Genomic DNA, 7009 nt, shown 5'->3' with positions numbered 1-7009 from the left:
TTATTATTATCGTCATCATTATCATCATGATGATCATCATCATCATTGTTATTATTATTTTTACTATTAGTATTAGTATTATTAAACAAAACTTGCAAAAGTATAAAAACGAAACTGAACCATACAGTATCGAATTTCTGTATCTTAAAAGACCTGGCCTGAGGTTTATGGATTTAAGATTTTTTTAAATCACGCTTAGGCCTTTGTGTTCTATTAGGCCTATGTATAACGTATACTGATGCATATTTACATGTTTTAGAAGTATTCATTTTGAGTGATCCCAGGAAAGAATTTGTATTGGCTCAAGAACAAGCTTTAAAATTTTAACACTGTGTACAAAAGGTGGGGGGGGGGGAGCCGCGGCTCCCACGGCTCCCCCACTGGATACGTCCCTGTTCCACATTACCCCTCTCCTGTGCACTCCACCTGGCACAATTTTCCACATGAAACCACCACCTTCATTATTGTCATTCCCTGAGTTCTTTTGTTTTTATCTGTATTCTTTTTTATTGATTATGTCAATAAACAAAATATTCAATTATAAGTATACGCTATTGCACTTCGCGTGTATATTAATTCAAATATTGTACGTGCTGTTTAAATATAGACTTTATTTTTTTAATATTTACATTTTAAAAACTTAGAATATTTAAGAAAATTCCTTTTGTTAAATTCCTATTATTTAATTAAATTTGTATTTATTCCTTTTTAATTATGAATATTGGATCTTTTTTTTATTTTGACTATGGTTTAAACCTCTTTTTCTATTATGACTAGCGACATTTTTTTTATTATGACAAGCGAACCTCTTTTTTAAAATTATGAATAGCGAACCTTTTTTTTTATTGTGATTAGCGAACCTCTTGTTTTATTATGAATAGCGAACCTCTTGTTTTATAATGAAAAGCGAGCCTCTTTTTTTATATTATGAATAGCGAACCTCTTTTTTTATTATGACTAGCGAACCTTATGACTAATGGTCCTATTTTTCTATTATAAATAACGAACTCTTTTCTTGATTATGACTAATGAACCCTTTATTATGACCAGTGAACCTGTTATTTAATTATAATTAGCGAACCTTATGACTAGCGAACCTGTTATTCTATTATAATTAGCGAACCTTATAAATAATGAGCTTTATGAATAGTGGACTTTTTAAAGAATTATGAATAGTGAACCTTATAAACAATTGTCTTTATAACTAGCGGACCTTATGAACAGTGAACCTTATGAATAGCGAACCTTATGACTAGCGAGTGGGACCCCGATTTGGGTACGATTAATTCTTTTTATGTAGAAGTTTTGAAGAATGAGACTATCTCACACCAGAAACCATCCCGGTACTTGTGAATCCGGATTTTGGGGGTTAAAAAAGGTGACATTAAATTTCTTGATATTGACCATAGGTCTAAATAATAATGAATTGTAGATTATGGATTCACCTACAGTAATAACAGGACATTTCATTTTAATTTTAATAATTAAAGTTCTCTGCTGAACACCATCTCAATATTTCTGTCTATTTTTTTGAACTAAACTAAATCAAAGGATGATGTGACTGTACTATTGATCTGGTTAAAAATTTTCTAACACATTTAATTATATTTTGATACACATAGTGATACCCACCGGCACTGAATTCCTTCGAAAATTGATCATAAAGCTCAGTGAAAACATGCAAATAGGAATTTGCGGAGATGGATTTATTACCGGAAGGTTCTTGCTTGCTTGTAGCAGTGCGGGAGACCGTCTTCACAGTCGTCGGAAGCATTTTGCAAGTGGTCCGGCCATTATAAGAGCGGGATAGGGGAGATACCACCTCAGCCCAATTAAAGTGTGGCTGAGGTGCGAAGATTGTGGAAAATAAATAGTACCTCTAGATGGGCGGAAATGACACTTTTACATAGTAAAATTCGTCACCATCACAGCACCATTATAATAAAAATGAAGCGCCAACAAATTTCTCATGATCTTTTATCATCGATTTTCCACAACTTTAGAGATCTAATTAATATACGTGATGTACCATAGAAAATAAAACTTAAAAACATTGTCTTTGATGTATTTTACTTTACTTTTACTTACTTCAAAGCTGTGAGTCCACGCCCACCTCAGCCCCATCATGGTTGAGGAATAATATATCAAGATGGCCGGAATGACACTCTTATGGGCCTATAGTAAAATTCATCATCATAACCATAATCTTTTATCTGCAATTTTCGGCAATAATAGAGATCTAATTAACTTCTGTATTGTACCATAGAAAATAAAACTTAATTGTCTTTGACGTATTTACTTTAATTTACTTACTTCGTATTCCGAAAACCAATATTACACTTTTTCTCACAGTTCTCAAATTATAATAAAGGCACGCGCACTCGAGTCGTGTATTACAGATAATTAAGATGTTAGTGGGTAGAGATACCGGAATCTTGCTATAAGAAGATGTACAGTACTCTACTTTGGCTGTACAACGCTCTTTTGTTAAAACCTGGGTCTTTTTTATGAAAGTCATTTCAACAACTTTCAGGCGTCTTCTTTACTTATGAAATTACATTGTGGTCAAAATGGGTCCCCCCGTCTCCCCATTATCTGCGCCCATACTGGTAACCAGTACAGCCACTACCCGGTCCCCTCAAGGGGTGGACACAGCACCATGGTTAAAGAATAAATGGCTCCTCTGCCGGGAAATAACACATGCATACTTTACAAAAATGAATGTCCCTCACTTTAAAAGTGTGATAAATTTAGATTGCAAGTAATTAGTGCCGGCTTGACCATTAATAACTTTGTGTCACATAACAGCCTAAACTGATTCCATCGGAGTCGTTTGTTTTTTTAAAGTCAATTCTTCTCCTACAATCATCAACATAATAATAATTATCGACATCATCATCACCGCCATCATCATCATCATCATCGCCATCAACATCATCATCATCATCATCATCATCATCATCATCATCATCATCATCATCATCATCATCATCATCAATATCATCATAATTACCACCACCATTATTATTATTATTATTATTATTGTTGTTGTTGTTTATTATTATTATTGTTGTTGTTGTTGTTGTTGCTGCTGCTGCTGTTGTTGTTATTATTATTATCATCACCCTCATCATCCTTATCGTCATAAATGAATGGCGCATTAGAAAAAGAATAATTGGGTTTTTTTTTATACCACTCCAGGTGGCGTTTTACATATAAACATTACTCAATGGACTACGAAGGAGACTTTACAATTAATAACAAATGTAAGTACAGTATTGAACATTTTGCATCGTTAATTCACTAGTTTAAATGGGAATTCTCTCATCATTCTATGGTTATTATTTTGAGTACGTTTGTTAGGCAGCCGCATTTAAGGCGTTGACAATTTTCTCCAAAGAAGCATGCACTGACATGCTGCATTCTCTTCAACAACATACATTCCAAGTGACTCGCTCAAACCACCAAAGACCTGAAACTGGCTAAAAACGTTATTTTACAGTAATTAGGCAGCTTCGGGTTTGGTACCTTCCGTTCGTTGTTTACATTGTAGATTCGTATCTGTTTTTTCCTTGACAATATATGCAATCTATTACCAAGAGCCTATAATTATTTGGTACACAACTTTTAATCCTGAATAGGCTAATCTAAATTTGTTATTTGTTACAAAATTATTCTCTATATAATTTTTAAAGGAAAGCGAAAGTGATCGAGGTAGGCCCAAATGGCAACGTCTTTATCAATATTGATATTAATATCTTCATGGATGTGTAGGCCCCTACTTCCATGATGTCAATATCAAATAAAGCTACTATTGTTTCAGTGACAGATACAGAAACTCGAAATAGAGAGGAGATCCAGGGGAGACTTTCACACATGGATTTATGATTATGTTACCTCAGTGGTCCATGCTCTAGATTTTTTTTTTCTCCATTTTCGAATTAATTTTTGAATAATTTTCCTATTTCGAATATACAGAGCAGTTGAACATTTTATATAGGACTGTATAATAATAATAATAATAATAGGCCTAATAATAATAAAAATAATAATACCTGTAATAGTAATAATAATAATAATAATAATAATGATAATAATAATAATAATAATAATAATAGGCCCTAATAATAATAATAATTAATAAGAATATAAGAATGATAATAATAATAATAATAATAATAATGAAAATATATAGGCCTAAATTGCCGGTATCTGTTTAAGAGGAAACGCCCATGGCGCCCATCCAACAGAAAGTCGAAATGTGAAATACATTTACATTTACAATACATTTGAAATACAGATACATTTTAAAAACCAGACATGAGCCGTACATGGCTGAGCGTCTCTCTCTCTCTCTCACTCTCTCTATGTGGCCATGTGTGCACGGATATTTATTTTTTACCAGTTCATATAGAATTACCAGACATATAGGTGAATAATATGCAATGGATGAAATTACTTGGAGAGTGCATATAGAGCAAGACATGGGCAAGGCCCAACACCAAATTTATCAAACTAGAAATCGGCTTAAAATTGTCTTCAGTCCTTTCAGTCAAATTTATCAATATTGCTTAGCTCATGCTTAATTAAAAAGTCGACTGTACGCATGCGCCATCTAAGACAATTTTTGAGCTAAGATTTTGTTAATATGGTTTGATAAATCAGCTTTATATTTGCTTTAGGGACATCTTAACTTTTTTGACTTAAGACATTTGCTAAGCTGAGATTGATAAATACCGGGTCTGGGTCCCAGTAGCATATGTTGCTGTAAACTAAACATTATTTTTAACTTGAAACGCAACTAGTCTTGTTCATGTAGACTGAGTTACCATAACTTATAAACTAACATCAACTCCCTCGTCCGACTCCACGACATGAATTTGCCGATCCAAACTAATATATTTTGATAGCCAATCCAAGTGTGGTCAAAAATCACATGGGCGATCCTGTACCGTAAGATTTCTCCCCATGAACCTCACCCCAGGGATTTTATTCCTGGACCCTGAACAAGGATCTAGGCATCCCCTTGTTTAGAGATTTTCTCTTTCATATATTTATTTGTAAATTTGTAACTTACTTAAATATAATTATTCAGAATTAAATTGTATATCTTTCAGCTCAAGACAGACAGTGTATATTTAAATTGAACATCATTGGAAATGGGCTGGACTCCGGCCTAATAGGCGTTCCTGATGCTCATTACGGTAATTTTTACTTTTCTTGATCTCATCCATTTGTTATTTTCGTATGCATGTTGGGCATCGAATAAATTCAATCAATCAATCAAAAAATATTATATCCTGAAAAATGTTTGTATGAAAATTATAGTTATAGTAATCTATATATTCATTTAGTAGTACACTTTTTATAAATTTTATTTACCCATGACAATCGGAATGCTAACATAAATTGTTTGCGCTAATGCGATCTACTATTCCTACCCAATGCCATGTATTTCGTAATCCTCACATCATTCCGTGGTATGATGATACTATAAATAATTAATATTTAATATGATAATACTGATATGATAAGAATTGTGAAGTACTATTTTGTTGTATTAGCAATATTGTCCATTACGATAACTGAATATGATAATGTTCAGGTTGGGGTGCTCTCCTGGGGGTGGCAGCGGCCTGCCTCTCCCCTCCCCCACCCTAAATCTTTAAAACGGTAAAAAATTGGAGAAAAACGAAAATTACATTCAATACATACATAATACTGATATCATAAGAATTGAGAAGTTCTATTATACCCTTCATCTGGCAAAGTTCCTCCCCGTGCCCCCACCCCCTTCCATTTCAAACCTACTGGCTCTGCCTCTGTTTTTATTTACATACTATGTTTTGATGATACTCCGTTATAATTATTTCTCTGTTTCCTAATCTTTTCTCGATATTTTTCTATTCCAGTGATGTAGACAAAGAGGCCGCAGCTATCATGAAAGACTCAATCGTGAAAGGGCAACAGGATTTACCAATTATTCATAGATAGCCAAAAATTGTGTCACTCATCAAGATTCCTGCAAAATTATGCAATTATGGATATGAAATTAATTAAAATGTAGTTTACATTTTATTTTTTAAAAGTTTTCCTCGGCAATAATCTCAAACATAATGTTAGCAATATGTAGAAATTATTGTAGGCTTTGTTTATTAATATTGAATTATTACTGCTAATGTTTGTCTTAATAATAGAGAAAGTATCCCGTTTGTTGTAAAGAATATAGACATGTAAGATAATAGGATATAACATTTTGAGGATTAAAATCAGACTTATTGATTTTTGCCGGATGTACATGATATAGCCCTACATTATATAGATATAAAATGTATATATATATATATATATATATATATATATATATCACAACTTGATTTCAATGCTTGAAAATAAATATCAAATGGAATTGTGCATTTCTTCTCATCTTATTTAATGTCTATGTTTACTGTACTAACTTCAATAGCTAAAATCACCCTATTATAATAAGCTTATAAGCTTAAACCAAAAGTGAAGCATTGTTTCATCAATATGTGCTACTTTATCTATTAAACTAGCAATTCTTTCGAGAACACCCTCAACAAAAACATAAAACCGGAAATGACGTGGTTGCTAAGCAACAAGCTCATGCATAATCATGAATATTCAGTGACACCTGTTCTAATTAGACTAACAATAAAATCTTTTTGGTCGATTTTGTCAAAACTGGGCTAAAAGTTTTTATTGTTAGTCTAATGAGCACAGGTGTTACTGAATATTCATGAGTTGTAGCCTAGCAACCAACGTCATTTCCTGTTTTGTAAAATTCGACAGCACCTTGCTCTAAAAAGTTCCGTAATTTGTTGGTGTCATGTGAATATATTTGAGTGTTTATAGGATATAGTAGCCTGTAATAGCCATATTCGAATCGAAGTGATTATAATATATTGAATTCGATTATATAATGATTAATAATCATGAAATATATAACATTATTATTAATGAAATTACGACAAAGGAAGTACACACA

The 7009-nt window shown here is 32.6% G+C and overlaps 1 long non-coding RNA gene across 1 annotated transcript; it reads left to right on the top strand.

The window, feature by feature from the left end:
* Positions 1 to 3221: 3221 nt before the first annotated feature.
* On the top strand, positions 3222 to 6414 carry LOC117110705. The gene is made up of 3 exons (XR_004445759.1): positions 3222 to 3266; positions 5118 to 5204; positions 5913 to 6414. It is a non-coding gene; the product is annotated as an uncharacterized LOC117110705 (long non-coding RNA).
* Positions 6415 to 7009: the final 595 nt, after the last annotated feature.

Source organism: Anneissia japonica, unplaced genomic scaffold (genome assembly GCF_011630105.1).
Source record: "Anneissia japonica isolate Jap-2015-1 unplaced genomic scaffold, ASM1163010v1 scaffold287825_len194363_cov185, whole genome shotgun sequence".
Classification (NCBI taxonomy): domain Eukaryota; kingdom Metazoa; phylum Echinodermata; class Crinoidea; order Comatulida; family Comatulidae; genus Anneissia; species Anneissia japonica.
Note: the sequence above shows the minus strand (reverse complement) of the source record. Positions and strands in the feature narration are given on the sequence as shown.